The 16800-nt window shown below is 44.5% G+C and overlaps 1 protein-coding gene across 3 annotated transcripts in view; it reads right to left on the reverse strand.

The window, feature by feature from the left end:
* The window catches only part of Klhl32 (kelch like family member 32), a 253142-nt gene extending 238564 nt beyond the window's left edge, over nt 1–14578 (reverse strand). For all 3 annotated transcript variants that reach the window (XR_007977000.1, XM_052176161.1, XM_052176160.1), the window contains exon 1: nt 14241–14578. The gene's annotated coding sequence lies outside the window, so the exon portion shown is untranslated. The remainder of the gene's footprint in view (nt 1–14240) is intronic.
* Nucleotides 14579–16800: the final 2222 nt, after the last annotated feature.

Raw genomic sequence — 16800 nt, forward strand, 5'->3', positions numbered from 1 at the left:
GGAAAAAGGGATTCTGGGCTTCTATGAAATAAGGCATTCTCCTGCAATAACCAGTGGCTGGAACAACTAACCTCTGTCCATTACCAGCTGCTTCACCGCCATCCAAGGAGGTGCAGTGCTAGGAAGGGTGAAAGCCATACGCAGGCAAAGCCTACTGGCTGCCTCAGAAGCTGTAGATAACAAACTGGATCCTGGTAACAGCTTTGCAGCTTGACATGTTTGCCGAGAATTGTGAGCTATGTGCATAGAAAGCTATAACACCATTTTTTTTTTTGAAAGCGTTAAATGTTTTGAGTAAAAGTAAACAGAAAGAGGACTCGAAGACAGAGGGATGAGAAGGTGGGAAGTTGCCATTTAAGACAGAAAGTGACATTTTGAGCAAAAACCCAAAGGGGAGGCGCTGAGCCCAAGGTCGACAGATGAGAAATCGGTTCTGCACTACCTGGGTTCTAAAGGAGATGATAGATGGGTAGAGCAGAGATGTAAGGGACAAATAATGTAGGTGATAACTGTTCTTGGAGTAGAGTCTGTTGTGGTTTTTAACAATGAAATAAGAAAATTGAACTCAGACATCAGAGATCACTGTAGCTGCTACTGAGAAGGGTTGATGGGAGTCAGAGGGGACTCCCCATTTCACAAGTGCCGATGTTCACTAAGGGAAAGGGATGCTGGTGGGAAACCATGATAAATAGATTTCATGCACATGCAGAGGGAAGTGCCAAGAACTCTTGTGGGAAATATTAAAATGGAATAGCAAATCCCTGCGCTACACCGGGCACCGACAGGGCTTATGGCTCCAGCGGGGTGTTCTCAACTCCGTGGTCTCTCTTGGTTTGGAGCTCCCGAAATCACGCCAGTCCCATGCAATGAAAGCCCACCCCACAGTAAGCCGCCACAACACCCAGCAACCCAGTAGAAACAAAACTCTAGAAACTTATAATTAATCATTCAGATGTACATATCAATAAGTTCTCAATTCACAAGATGCCCACACAATAATTTCTGGCAAATTGATAATGGTACAAGCTGCTCACCTAGATTAGGCCAGTTACCCCATTTATTCCATCCCTCTATGATAACTTATCTACCTGTGGCTATTTAAAACCACACGAATTCTGAATCCTCGGGTTATAGGCTTCCATCTTGCTTCCTCTCCTCTCGCGGGACCCACTCTCTGTTCCTGCAACTCTCAGCTCCGCCTCCCTTTTCCCTGTCCAATCACAGGCCTCCTGCTGCACTAATATTTTAATTAATTGGACAGGCAAAATCCTGCTACAAAAACTGCTCAAATTATAAGATGCAGGATGAAAATCATAAGAGAAAAACAAATAAACAAAGAAAAGGATTATTCTAGGTGTGGGGCATAACCCCGGAAAGACAGGAAGAGCTAGATGAAGTAAATTTGGAATAAACGGAAATCTAAAGCAAGTACATGGAATTTTGCTACTAGGCTATATATCAATTAATTTTGGTGTGTTATTTTAAATACCACCTTCATGAACTTAGCATGATAATGCATGCTTTAAACCCAGTACTCAGGGGGGCAGAGAGAGGCAGATCTCTGTAAGCCCCAGGCCAACCTGATCTGCATAGTAGATCCAGGCCATCTACAGGTAATAAGACCTTTCTTATCTCAAAACAAAAACACAATAAAAGAAGACTACATTCCCTATAGAGTAAGTTTCCTTTTGACACATTCGTTAAGTGCTAACATGGAAATGAATGGCTGTAGGAAATGTAGAAATGCCACTTAAATCCCCCATCCTTAGGCGTCTATTTTCTCATGGGACTGCGACGTCCTTTCCTTTCTTGTCACACCTGATATTTATAATGACATTAGACTTCATGTGTCTCGGAAGGTCCCTGTGCTGGCTCATGATAAACACGCAAATAAACATGCAGGGACACCGGGTGCCATCTTCTCATCCCTCAGCAATTTCCTTAAAGAGGTGGCGAAGCTGAGAAAGGGCACTGATGGGTGGAAGGAACTCGGGAGGAATCCACACGGGACCACTCCACAGCCCCATAAAAAGCACCGGAGGCGAGGTTAGTCTGCGCCGTGATTTGCATCTCAGGAGAAAGTCGTTATGAAGATAGGAAGGTTAAAAAGGCATTCTTTTATACTAGTTTAAACTGTACCTCCCGCCATTTCATGATGTGAAACAGAATCCTTTCTCACCCTTCTGAGTGTTTCCATGTGTGCCAGTCTCCCTCATTTATTCAGTGCATTGGCCACTGGGCCCTGTGTGGTCATTATTATTAATGTGCAAGTTAGAAATGCCCATTAGACTCAGCAGCTGTGCCCGTGGATATTACGTCCTGTAATTTGGCCCAGATGGCCAAAGAGATGATTTGAGCAGAATGGTTGCTCTGATCCCCTAATGAGAAAGCAGCCTGGAAATCACGGATGTAAATGATGTTTCACGGTTTCTCTTCTGTTCTCCAAGTTGCCTCTTACTTCTCCTTCGGCTGTCCTTGCCACAGAGGGAAAACTCCAACAAACAGCTGGGTAGTGGTGGCGCACACCTTTAAACCCAGAACTTGGGAGGTAGAGGCAGGCAGATTTCTGAGGTTGAGGCCAGCCTGGTCTACAAAGTAAGTTCCAGGACAGCCAGGGGTACACAGAGAAACCCTATCTTGAAAAAGAAAAACAAACAAACAAACAAAAAATAGTAAGCATTAAAATGTTCTGGAAAGACTAGTTATCATGTTTGTGCTTAACACAATGGAAGTGATTCAGCTCCCAGGGACAGCCGCATGTAACATCATCCACTTGCCCCTCAGATAGCCATCCTCCAAAAAATAAAACAACAAAAAAGAAAGAAAGAAAAGAAAAAGACTTCTAGAAAGTCCCAGTTGCCAATATCTCAAGTATGCACTTGATAATTTCTGTGACTATCTGAAATTGACTTCCTTTCATGGGTGGTCTAATGGCAGATAGTGTTTTCTTTTTCTTCACTGTGTCTCGGTGCTTAACGGTTCTGTATCTCCTTGAAATGTGATTATTCAAAACATAGGTCTTGAGGCTTCGACAAAACAAAAAGCAAACTGCAATCTGAGAATTGGAAACTGCTCCCAAGATGCTGCTCTGACTGTGCTCTCCCACGGTACCTCACAACCTACCTGTTATTCAATGACTCGGTAATGCTGCAGCCACTGCAGAGATAACACTCTCCAGCTGGCTTATATAATGCTACATAATCACCATCCATGCAATAAAACCAAAATAGAAACAGAATAAAAGCCATTTGATTGTATCTCACACAGAAACGTGTGTCTTAAAAACCAATCTAATCACCATCCCGATAGCATAATGATATTTACATGAACGCTCTCTGCAGCAATCTGGCTGCTAAGTTGTTCAGACATTTGAGTAGAGAAATAATAACCTGTTTCACAGTGAAGATGTTAATGACACATGACTTCAGACCCAATGGGGCACCTGGTTGGTACTGGGTGACTGAGTTTCCAGAGAACTATAGGACTAGCTCAGCCTGTGGTGTTGGTGGTGTTGGTGGTGGAGGTGGTGATGGCAGTGGTGGTGGTGGTGGTAGTGGTGGTGGTGGTGGTGGTGGCGGCAGCAGTGGTGGTGGTGGTGGTGGTGGTGGAAGCAATGGTGGTGGCAGCAGTGGTGGTGGTGGTGGTGGTGGCAGCAATGGTGGTGGCAGCAGTGGTGGTGGCAGCAGTGGTGGTGGTGGTGGTGGTGGTGGTGGCAGCGGTGGTGGTGGCAGCAGTGGTGGTGGTAGTGGTGGTGGAAGCAATGGTGGTGGCAGCAGTGGTGGTGGTGGTGGTGGTGGTGGCAGCAATGGTGGTGGTAGTGGTGGTGGCAGCAGTGGTGGTGGTGGGGGTGGGGGTGGCAGCAGTGGTGGTGGTGGTGGTGGCAGCAGTGGTGGTGGCAGCAGTGGTGGGGGTGGGGGTGGTGGTGACAGCAGTGGTGGTGGTGGTGGTGGTGGTGGCAGCAGTGGTGGTGGCAGCAGTGGTGGTGGCAGCAGTGGTGGGGGTGGTCTGAATGACCAGAAAATAAAGAGCTGAGTAGTAGGGTTGATCCAGGAGATGTGGGAATAAGAAAGAAGAGTGTACACAAGCCCTGCACCAGCTGAAGCCACCCAAAATCTCAGGATGGATGGCTGAGATGATGGTGAAGTCCTGCAGCTAGCCAAAGAGTAACTGATAGCTACTAGGTGAGGGAGAGTCAGATTCCTTCAAGAATGCAGTCTCCAGAAGCCACCCATACTCAGTAGATGGTCCTATTCCCAAGCACATACAAGCACTACAAAGTAGACTTGGTGGTGTAAAACAGAAACCAAAAAAAGCACATGAAGTAGGGAGGGAATGTGGCCAGGGGACGGGAGGGAGAGGGGAGAAGGGAGACTTCTTCAAAACACATCATATACATGTATGAAATTCTCAAGCAATAAAAAAACAGAAGCTGACTACTGTGTGCAAGTTGCCATGCCCGCCAGTGGCTACCAAGTAGAGCCGCTTGGATGTGTTTTCAATACACAAAGGATTCTATACCAATACAGATTCTAACACAGCATCTATTAGCATATATATAAATTATATAGAGAGGATCCAGGGACCTTGTTTTAATGCAGCCCTGACTCACTCTGAAGGTCAGCTTGGCCCTACACTCCACACTGGATTTCTCTCTAGAACACTGACAAATATACAATTTTCTAAAGCAATGACCAGCCAGAAGTTAACAGAATACTTTATGAACATCATTATTTAGTTTAACATAAAGCGCATATTTAAGTTGATCCCTACAAGCACTAATGGGAAATCAGCAGGACTCTTCATTATCCCAACAATGGAAGAAGCAGAGGGTTTGTTCCAAGTCTCTGGCCAGGATGGAGCTTACCTTGCTCCTCAGACTAAGCCAACTACATCCACCCCAGGCTCCCTCTGCTCCCCCCACACCTCTGCAAAAAAATAAAAAAACAACCATGACCAGCAGGGGCTGTGGACTCTGTGCAGGAGCCCAAGCAACCATAGATGGGGACAGCCTTACGGCAAATGCCTCCTTAACTGTGGTCCTGCCCTCTGGAAACCTTGACAGCCCAGCAACAAATGACCTGCAAACTGGCCAGCACTGACAGTGCAGCAGGAAGCAGAGTAGGACCTGACAGCTCTGAGGAAGATCACCAGTCAGACAAAGGGAGTGTATCATAAAGCAGCAAGTGTATCTAACATGTGACACTAAGGCTCGCACATTAGAATTTTAGGAAAAAGCCAAGTTCAATGCTGTATTTTAAAAAGGCTCACGCCAGCCCTGTTGAGAGTTTCTCAGATGGCATTCCATCGATTAAGAAACCATCTGTAGCTGACAGGAAATACCCTCAAGAAATGGGAAACTGCTGTCACTTAAAGCCAAAGCCAATAAGCCACGCCCACATAAAACCAGATTGTAGGTTAAGTAATGTTTTTATAGATGAGAAGCCCAAAATTACTTAGGCTTTGAAATTACAAAATAAACTAAAAAAAGAAAAAGAGGAAGAAAATAAAGGAAAAAGTAAAGGAAAACAACCAGGCGTGTCAGTTCAAGGACTGAGCAAGAAAGACTGGAGAGTAGACAAGTACACCAGGCTGAAGGATTTGCATTGTGTCACTGCCTGCCCAAGAGCAGCATTTCCAAGGCCCTTACATAAAATACCAAACAGCGTAAATGAGGAAGCAAGCCAAAGAGAAACTCTAGCAAAACTAATCCCTTCAAATCAGATCATTACCTCAATTTTAAACCTTAATTTCCAAAACAATCATGTCTTTTCTAGATGAGAGCTGAAAACAAACGCACCCTTTCCATATTTCCAGTAGGCTATTTTCTTGCCAGGACCATTTTATAAGTTTGGTGGTTTGTATATTTTGTATAAACAGAAGACCCACACTCCTATCTTCTGGGCTCCAACCTTAACCACAACCCTCACCCTGCTATAGTTATATTCTACATAATTTAAAAAACAACATGATTTTTGTTTGGTTGGTTTGGTTTTTATTGACCAGGCATTGTTGTGCACACTTTTAACCCCAGGATAGGGAGGTAGAGGCAAGCAGATCTCTATGAGTTCTAGGCCAGCCTGGTCTTACATATCTTTCAGGTCAGCCAGGCCCTTACATAATGAGAGCACCCTGGTCTCAAAAAAAAAAAAATCTGTTTTTTCAAAGAAACCATAAAGAAGTTTATTTTCCAAAGGTTATTTATTTAATTTTTAAAATTTATTTATTTATATGTATGAGTGTTTTGTCTACATGGATGCATGTGTACCAGTTGCACACATCCGGTGCCCTCAGAAGCCAGAAGAGGGTATCAGATCCCCTAAAGCTAGTGTTGCAGACAGGTGAGATCTGCTCTGTAGGCACTGTGAATCAAACCCAAGTCCTCTGCAGGAACAAGTACTTTTAATCTCTCTAGCCCCTTTATTTTTATCTTTGAAACAGGGTCTATGTATCCCAGATGGTCTCAGATTCAACTCCACAGGCAAGGATGATCTTGAATTTCTATCTGGAGTGCAGGAATGACAGGCAGACGCTACCACCTATTATAGGTAGTGCTGGGGACTGAACACGGGGCATCAGGATGCTGCACAAGCATGCAAACAACTAAGCAATATCTCCAGCCCAGAATGATCATTCCCACCATTAACAATTCCCTATAGCTTTCTTATTTTAGGTATATAAACTCATGTTGCTTTAAAACTCCCCAAAAATGTATAAATGAAATTGTAACATCTGTAAAACCCTGGAATAAATGAATACATGCACACTAGATACAGGCAGAGCACATCTTTTCCTCTGGGACATGTCTCATAGTCCACTCAGTGATGAAAACAGAACTTGGCTTGGCCTGCGGGTTCCTGAAATGTATTGTTAAAGGCAACTTCCTTCCAATGTTCTTAGCAATCACTACTACAAAGGTCACCAGTGTGCTGGATTGCTAGCAGATCCCACTGATGTCTGTCTTGACCCGAAGCCCATAATCTGGGCAGCAACCTTGAAAGAATCAAGGCACACTAGCCTCATTTGTATTCTTAGGTCAATAAGACCCAACGGGTGTGTATAATGAGAAAAAATGACCCGCCCCCTTGAAGGATGAGGGATTCCTGGCTGAAGGGCTGGGAACAAAAAGAAAGTAGTGATGCAGAGAAAATGTCAGACCTAAGCAAAAAGTGTTCTCTGTGGGGAGAGAGTAGTCCTGAGACTTGACAGAAAACTTGAGAACTTCTTTCTTTGAGCTGGAAAGTGTATGGCCTTTTCATAAATTTTACATACTCCGTCATGAAAGGAAATCTCTAGTTGTCTAGAAAAATGTAAACACCAGAACCTGAGTCCCAGAAAGGCAGGGAGATCTATTCCACCAGGTATTTCTGTGGCGTTTACATATGGGGACCCAACAAGAGCTTTTGCAGTACACTTCACCCCTTTTCCTGGGATGCAGGGGTTGTGGGGGGTTGGGGCGGGAGACAGGATGCAACTCTAGCAGCTGCACAACAGACCAGACATTGACGTGACCAAACTTAGCATATCACATCGCTACATAGTGAGGACAATGCCATTAACCCCAGGATATGTTCCTTTGCCTGGGTCAGGGAGAGCTCACCTGAGTAGCACCCTGGTGACTCTGTTGCTCTGTCAAAGATGGCACTCATGAGACATTTCTTACAAGGTGCATGAAATTTGAGAAAGGGAGGGAATTGTTAAGTTCTGTTTTTTTCTCGTGTCCCAGCAGTTGTGTCAGATGTTGCGCTGCATGTTTCCTAGTTTAAGGATAGCCCTGTGATGTGCTTCTAGAGTCTGCTTTATTCTTTAGATTCACCTGTTAGGTGTTAATGCACCCTGAGGTGGGACCTTTGGGAGATAATTAATGTTGTGATCATAAAAAGGGAAAGAAGTGTGAGGGAGATATGGGGGGAAGGGAGTGCCTCTCAGAGGGGCTGTGTCTAGGCTTCCCCCTGAGGGACCACACACACATACACATGACTGTATAGTATAGTATAGTATAGTATAGTATAGTATAGTATAGTATAGTATAGTATAGAGTTTCCTTAGGGCATTGGGAAGGGAGTTAAGAGCGTAGTAGAGGCAGAGAAGGGCAGAGAGAAGGAGTAGAGAAGTAGAGGTTGGCCATGACCACGTAGAGAGAGGGAGAGCAAGGGGAGAAGAGTCAAGAGAGAGAAAGAGAGTAAGAGAGGGAGAAGAGGCCAAGTATCCCCTTTTATAGTGGGCCAGGCCTTCATGGCTGTTGCCAGGTGACTCTGGGGGTGGAGTCTAGACAAAGTACCAACAATTAGGATAAAATGCAATTATGAGATAAGGGGCCCCATGACCACTTTAGTAGTTTTGTTTTTTAAAAAGAAGGACACAAGAGATGCTTGCTGTGCCACAGCATGTGGTGACCTCTGCCATGACAGGATGCAGCAGGAAAGGTGTCACTGGATCTTGGTGCCAGGCCATTAGACTTCCTAATCCCCAAAGTGTTAATTAAAGAAACCATGATTCTTTGTACATTACTACTTTGCTATATTCCATTATAGAAAAAAAAAAACAAAAAGGATTAGGATGAACTATAAAGAAGGTGACAGAAATCCCATTATAAATGCAAAACTGAAATGCAGGAGGGATGTCACTTGGCTGTGCCAGCCTTCCTTGTGCTTTCAATAGTAAGACTAAAATAATAAATAACACAGCTTCCAAGTGATGATTTTAAATGAGGTATCAGAATTTGTCATAAAAAAAAATTGCAGAATGCCTCCTCCACTGCTCTTACTGTCTGTGCCATTAGCATCAAATGTGTTCCCACAGAAGCAATCAGCCCGCATGGAACCGCTTATTCCATCAATAACCTGCACGTCAAATCCTTGTTCTGCCGGGGTGGGGCTGAGGGCGGTGGTCCTGCTTCTCATTTACTGGGACTGCCTCATCTGAGATGGAAAGCAGAATGTACTAGGCCTCAAATAAATGTGTAGGGGAACATTGAGAATCCATAAAAACTGCCAAAGATTTTTTCTTCAGTTAAAAAAAAAATGGTCTTATCAGGCTGGGGATTTCAACGTCGTGAAGGAAAACGCTATTTTAGACAGATGTACGTTTCCTGATCCCTTCCCCATATGCAGAGCTAATGTGCTTCCAAGTTAAGTTTATAAGACTTACTTTATTTTACATTTTTGAAAAAAAACAACCAAAATTTATAGTGCCATATGTGTAAATCAAGAAATTAAATGCATCAGTGCACTGCAGTGTGCCTATGAAACAGGGCAGGGATGAACTAAGAATACGATGAAGATGAGGCTTAAGATTAAGACTGAGAATGAGAATAAGAAGGAATAAGAGACAGGGCTGGTGCTTCCTCCTGCTCAGCAAACCTTAGGTCGATCACTTTCGCAAGGCAGGCCTGGGAAGAAAGGACCCAGTTAGAAATGCCAAGACCAGGAAGAAGATGAATGAAATTTATTCCATCTGTTAATTCGCAATAAGGGGAAGTAAAATGTTCTGGGGTAAATTCTGAAAACTGCAAATGGGAAGAAATGCTGAACCAAGAACATGGTGAGAGAGAGCTCAAGCTATCTCCACGGTCTCCAAAGAGCCTGGAAATCGGTCCCGCTACCGTGAACGGAGTCCCTGTCCCTTGTGCAAGACTCTGGCTTTACGTGACATCTGCTATTTTATTTCGCCATCATCGGCAGCTATCAACAGCCAGTCTCTGATGCAGGGCTTTAATCCACGTGCAACTTCCACAGACTATCACTCATCTTTCAGGTCTCCATTATAAAAATGGTAACTCTGCTAGGATCAAAATGGGCATTCTTTCTAGATTTCTAAGGGTTTCTTTCTAGATTTGAACATGGCTATTCTAATCCTTGTGGAGAACAGGAACAGAGAAGCTAACATGAAACTCACAATTCTCCTTACTTGTCCCACAGATGAGATGTGCCTTTATTCAGAAAACACCAAACATTACAATCTTGATCTGAAGGGCTTGGGAGAAGGGCTAGTCAGTAAGTGTGTGTCTGCTGTGCACAAGCACGCAGACATGAATCAAGAATCTGAACACTCCTGCTTTAAAAAGTCACAGCAGTACGTTCATATAATCCCACACAGGAGGTGCAAATAATAAAGGATCCTGGGGTTTGTGCACAGCTAGCCTTTCTGACCTAGTGAGCTACAAGGTCAAGTCAGTGGCACACCTCCCCTCAAAAAATAGGTGGGTGAGAAATGACTTAAGAAGACTTCTGACCTACATGTGCGCGCACACACACACACACACACACACACACACACTTTTATCTGCAAAAGTACTGATATCTGTGACTCTCCCAGATGGAAATATTAGACTTCATTATCTAATTTACCAGAATCTCTTAGTGCATTTATGGAAAAATGATCTGCTTATTTGTCCACTTCCATTGAATTCACATAAAATATCTACATATACTCTTTTTTTCTCACTTTTTACATAGTTTGTGGAGAATTCTATACCATATGCTGATCAAATTCATCCTGCTTCCACCAACTCCTTCCAGATTCACCCCTTCTCTCCACCCCACTTTGTATCCTCTTTTTTCAAAAAACAAACAAACAAACAAAAAACTATGCAGTACAGTTTGTGTCCTTACTCTTGGGCAACAATATCATGAAGAAAAGTGCCCATCACTTGATGTTAAAATACAAACTTACCATAATAGTTGACAAGAAAGGAAAAAAAAAACAAAACACCACACCTTACCATATCTGTAAATACAGACAGCCCAATGCTTGGCTGATCCCACTGTCCTCCCAGTCTACAATGGCTCTTCTGGTCTCTCTTAGCAACTTGCCTGCCACCCAGTTCCCTCTTCCTGGTCTTGGTCATGTGTTTCTTCCCCTGGTGGTCACCATCCCTTCATCTACTTCAGCTCTTGCTAGGGCTATCCTCTAATTCATATTTCCAACTTGACTATCACCATTTTATAGGTCAAAAGAGCTGCAGTCACATCATCAAACCCAGCCAGCGGCTACAGTCTTAGTTCCTCTCCCACAGCAAGACTGAACTAACTCCCACAGTCAGATTCTTTTTTTTCTTTACAAAATGTTTCTTCACATCTATGCTTCAGTGCAACCCTCTGTGAGGGACAGGCTGATGCCGTGACCAAGCTAGGCTTTAACCATGCTATACCTTCTATTTCTAAGACAAATTCCCAGCCTGGGATAGTACATTTACCACTACTATAGACATTGAACACGTAACTGCCTTAATTTTACGATTATGTACAGCATGTATATTCTATAACCTTGACTAGGTAACTAAGAACAAAGGAAACACAAAGTGCAAAGAAAAGTTAATGGCTTAAGTTTTCCTTTCATTGTTCTAGTTTCATGTTCTTCATCGATAACACAAAAATGAGGCAGCGCTTTATGAGGAAAGGGTGCATCCAGCAGGAGACTGACTGCAACATAGCATGTACAGAGAAGGGGGCTCAAAGCAATGCCTCTGGAAGCAATGCGATGATGTTCTGAGTCCTAGGGGAAGACATGAAATCTCCAGAGGACTCAGGACTTTGTTAGAGCACCCTTCGGCATCTTACAGTATTCTGTGAGGTCTTAATTACTTAACGTCTTAATAGAAAGTTCGCTTGGAAAACCTACAATGCCCCCCTTTTTAAGAAAGATTCTATTCTACTTCTGCAATGACAGGTACAGAGACTGGTTCCCGGGCCTCCCACACATCCAAGGTGTGTGGATATTGTCCCTTAGGCCATAGCATTTGCATACAGCCTATACACATCCTTTGCATGTGCTAAATACCTCTAGAAAGTTCTAAGGCCTAGCATGACTAGTGAAGGCTGGCTGACAAGGGGAGAAAGCCCCAACATGTAAAGTGCAGACACCATTACCGGTCCAAAACTTTTTATCTGCAGTTGGTTCCACCTGTGCACACAATCACATTCAGCAGACTTTTTATATACCTCTTAGCCTTGTATCAAGAATCGGACAGACCAGGAACTTAAGACATGTCAAACTATAAATGTTTTTGTTTCAGCATATGCAAAATGTTCACCAATAAGAGGTTTTGGTTTTTTGAGACAAAGAGTTTGTCTGTGTGGCTGTGGCTGCACTGAAACTCGCCCTGTAGACCAGGCTGGCCTTGAACTGTCTCTGCCTCCTGAGTGCTGGGACCCACGGTGTACACCACTGCTGCCTGGCTAACATGAGTACACGTTATACTCTTCTTCTCTGAGGCATTATAGGAGAGACATTCAGGAAGCCTCGGAAACAAACCTGAACCTGTTGATTTAAGAATGGATGCAGAAAGCAGGGTGTACAGTGGCGCACACATTTGATTTCAGCAGTCAGGAGGCAGAGCCAAGTGGATGAATTTGAGGACAGCCTGATCTACATAGTGAGTTCCAGGATAGCCAGGGCTATGTAGAGAGGCTCTGTCTCAAACAAACAAACAGAAGGGAATGGATGCAGAGCATTGACTAAAGTCCCTTAAATGTCCATCACTTTCATGACAAATGTAGTAATTTCGCATCCCAGAACTGGTTAGGACCTCAGCACTTAAGGACCGTGGACCAGGAGGACACAAATGGCCCAAATACATTTTCAATATGGTCCTCACAGATTTTCTCTCTTTTTAAATTAAAAATACAGAGACTTCCAAGATCCTTAAGAATCTGGTACATTATTCTCACCTGGCCCTGACCTGTCTTTTAACAGTCAACGCCCCTCCCACCCAGCCCCCCAAAATGAAAAAAGCTTTGATCCAAAAAAGGGTCACCTCCACCCAGCGCCTCTGACCTACAAGGTTTGAATCTTGAATCCTTCAGCTATACACCGAGAAGGACGGGTTTCACTTTATAGTGACCGTGACACTCTAGAAAGGCATTACTGAGAAGTGCTTTCAAGTGGGCAATGTCAGCTGCCCTTTATGCACTCACGGTGAGTCTCACGAACCCCTTTGCCTATTGCCTGTCATTATTTGGCTTCTCCCCCTCCCCCAAGCTCCCCCTCCCCAAGCTCCCCCCCTTACTATGTCATTTGACAAAGCTCAAGATCTAAATTAAAGAATGTCCTACCTACGTTTCTCTTACTTAACAAGTAGTAGGAAAACGGATATTAAAAGAAAGCAAAATGAACTGTTGAATGCCGCTGGATTCTCACTGAGCTAATCTATTTGTAATGAAAGAATGGAATTAGTGCAAAGTATAATTACTGCATTTCCGAAGTCTTCACGTCCACTCACTAAACATCTGAGAGGAAAAGAGAAAAAAGAAAAATCAACCGTGGTCAGTCCAGGTACAAGGGAGGGGCTCCTGGGGTGTCGGGTGTCTGGTGTCCTTCACGGGCCTCATTTTAGGAAGGGGTCCTTCCATATGCCAGAAGAAAACAAAATTTTAACACGAGCGTAGTTCTAGGACAGTATGCCAGGGCAAGCACTTCATGTCGACCTATATCAACATATAAATGAAGCTACAACTTCTAATCTATCAATTAGGTTGGAAGATGGAATTTCACAAACGGGCTGCAGTGGACCCCGAAATGTCAGAAAAGCTGTATACCGTGAATGTCATCTATACTGTTACCTTAGCAATTCACAAGCGCTCTTCCTGTTCTGGTCAACTTACAACAGAAGAGCTTCCTGGTGTGGGAGCACAGTAAAAATCATCTGCTCCTACAGTTAATTTAATACTAGTGAAATGCAAAATAGAACTGGAAACAGAAGGAAAAGGGCAGCTTCTAAATTGAATTTCTTTTAAGGTCACCAAAATGGTAGTAAATTACCATGTAAGACACAATCCATTGAAAAACTCATCTGATGGGTCCTTTTAAAAAAACGCATACCTATAATACATTGTCACTTTTTTAAAGTTGAATGAAACCACTGTCTGAACACAAATTAATGACTGCCAAGTTGCCACAAGGTCCTCAATGCACATACTATCTTTTTAATCAAAATATAAAAGATTTAAGAAATCATTTCATCCAATATATGTTCCAAGGCTGATGTTTAAACACGTCTCCTTGGTAACCAGGAAGCATAGTGCATACCGGATTGGGGGAGGGGGTCGCAACTCTAGGTTGGCGGAATAAGTAGCCTAGCCGAGTAGTAATCGCTCCCGCTAGACGACGCCAGCAGAAGCTGCATCCTCTGAAACCGCAACTCCAGGTCTCGACGGGTCTGGCTCATCCGCAGCCTCCCACCCTCTCCCTTGGGTCTGCTGACACTAATTCCGAACCCGTCACAAGGAGAGAGACTGGCTTACCCGATGGAAGGGAGCAGTCTGCTGGGCTTGATACCCCAGGGGGCCAGCGGGCACCAGGCTCTCTCCGAGGCAAGGCGGTTCTGCTTTTCCCCCTCGACGCTGGGGAAACTGCAGCAGCTCCGTCTGCCCTGCCCGGGCTGCAGCCGCAATGATCGCGCGCTCGGCGTGTGTGTGGATGCGAGCCGGTGTGCGCGCTAGCCCGCGCGCTCCCGAACTCCAGGGGGTTGGTAGGAGGGACGGGGTTGTGTCGGCAGAAAGGGAAAGCCAGCCAGCACCGCAGGTGGCGCCTGCAACCCGGCCCGCTCCACTCCCCCAGCAGCCGGCCTCCAGCCGCCCCAAGCAGCCGCTCCGCCCTCCTGCCGCTGCGCGCTCCCGCCGCCGCGTTCGCCCCTGACACGCGCGCTCCCCGGAAGTCCCCCCTGTCCGCGCTCCCGCACCCGAACCGCCTTTCGCGGGTCACGCGCACAGCCTGCTACTCCCGCAGGCCTCTGCTGCTACTCTGGTCCAGACACTAAATCCCAGTCCCGACCCTCCTAGGGCTGGAAGTGTCTGAGCCTGCAGGTGCCACCTTTCCCCATGAGCTCACTCCCCTGTCCCTGACTTAGCTGACTTATTCAGAGGCACTAGCCCAGAATAGCCTGCTGTGGCCTTCTGAGAATTCTTGTTACTGTACCTTTGAGGATAAGTGTGGAGCAACTTTTTAAGAAACTAAAACGTGCATAGGTAGATTGATGTCCTGAACCAGAGGGAAGAGGGGGAGTATTTGATTACCACTAATCAGCACTAAAAACAATGGTGGACACCATTGTTGCATTACCAGGCTTAGCATACCTGCTGGTCGCTGTAAACACGCTCAGAAACTCCCTATAATGGAAAAATAAATAATTTTAATAAATAATATTGCACTTCTGAATTGGAAACCTTGGTCCAATGTGAAGTCAAGAGTGGTAGACTTGAAATTGGAGAGAAATACTTAGTAGACATAAGTGAATTAAAATAGTGCAAGACATAAAACATATCTAGGAATTCCACAAAATAGAAAGGTTTATGTTCTTCCACACACTGGAGCTAGCAGAGAGGCCTAGATCTGTTTTGAGTTCTTAATTATTCTCAAACCAATGGTTCAGCAATCATTTTCCACCTTTGGACCCACAGGAGTTTTAGATGTGTTTGGCCTCCTAAGATCTGCCTGTATCCATGTTTTAATCCCACCATTTTCATATTGGACTTCAGGATGCTGACTTAACACTCCTGGACACCAGGAGTGTATGTATGTGCAAGGAAAAGTATTACACCTGACAGAAAAGGTTGGCACTAGACTTGAGAATATTTAAGCAACTGCTTTTTCATTTAATACTGGAAGCATTTTGAACCCCAAAATATTGACAATAGTATTAAGACATAAGCCACTGTCTCCAGCTTTAGCATGTTTACTGATATTGTCATTGTTTGGAAGGTCTTGTTTATGAAGTCATTTCCAGGAAAACTAAGCTTCCTGGTATTTGGGTTCTTAAGGTCTTTCCTCTGTCTCTGCCCACATGGCCCCGCCTGCACTGCATCCATTGACGCTGGGGTCCCTTGATCTGCTGATCTGTGCATTGTGCTCAGTTGTGTTTTCCCGTGATGCTCTCCATTTGCTGTAAAAAAAAAAAAAAAAAAAAAAAAAAAAGCTTCTCTCTTAAGGCGTGAGAGCTACGCTTATTTGTAGGTGTAAGGATAGTTTTAAACGTAGTTAAGGAATTATGTTACCTTGGCAAAGAGGTAGTAGTAGATTATCTTCTAAGACCTGTGACCACACTAGCCACAGGTACTTGGGTAGATTTCTGGCACAGGCCTGCCCCCCCCACCATGTGCCCACCAATGCGCCCGTCGTAAGTCCAATTGGACAGCTGTTGGTTACTAACAGTGCCGCTCACTGTATAGGGTGTCTATCTTGCCATGATGATCATTGTGGTTTATAGGCATTACTACTGGGTAGGACTATTAATTGCTTCCCTCCCTTGGAAGCTAGCATATACTTTCTAATACTATCAAAGCTAGGGCACAGAAAGAGGCTCAATGATTACATCCCGTTCAAATCATCCAAGCCTCCTGTGTGGTGCCTTCAACAACCTCTAAGTGGCATCCAAGGGCAATAGCAATGGCCTCTATTGTTTGGAATTAAGCATTCTAGCTAGACCACATAAAAGACACACGATCCAGGTATTTTATTTACAAGCTGTAAGCCTGGGTTGGGCAGGTTTGGGAGCTATTGTAACTTATAGTCCAGCTGTATGTCCTTTGTTACTTGCTGTTTCTGTAGGCCATGTGTTTATACCATCTCCTTTCATGGTCTCCTCCTTCCTTGGTCTCCTTTCTTCTCTCCCTCTTCTCTCTACCTGCAACCCCTAGCCAGGTAACTGAAAGTCCACCTACCCCTATGAAAACCCGCCCACACCTAGCTACTGTCCAATCACAGGCCTTAGCCTTTTATGGACCAATTAGCTTGGGGAGCAAGGTTACATAGCATCATCTGGAGTACGTGTGAATCTCCTTGTCCCTGAAGAGCTCCTCATCAGCA

Source organism: Apodemus sylvaticus, chromosome 3, assembly GCF_947179515.1.
Source record: "Apodemus sylvaticus chromosome 3, mApoSyl1.1, whole genome shotgun sequence".
Classification (NCBI taxonomy): Eukaryota; Metazoa; Chordata; class Mammalia; order Rodentia; family Muridae; genus Apodemus; species Apodemus sylvaticus.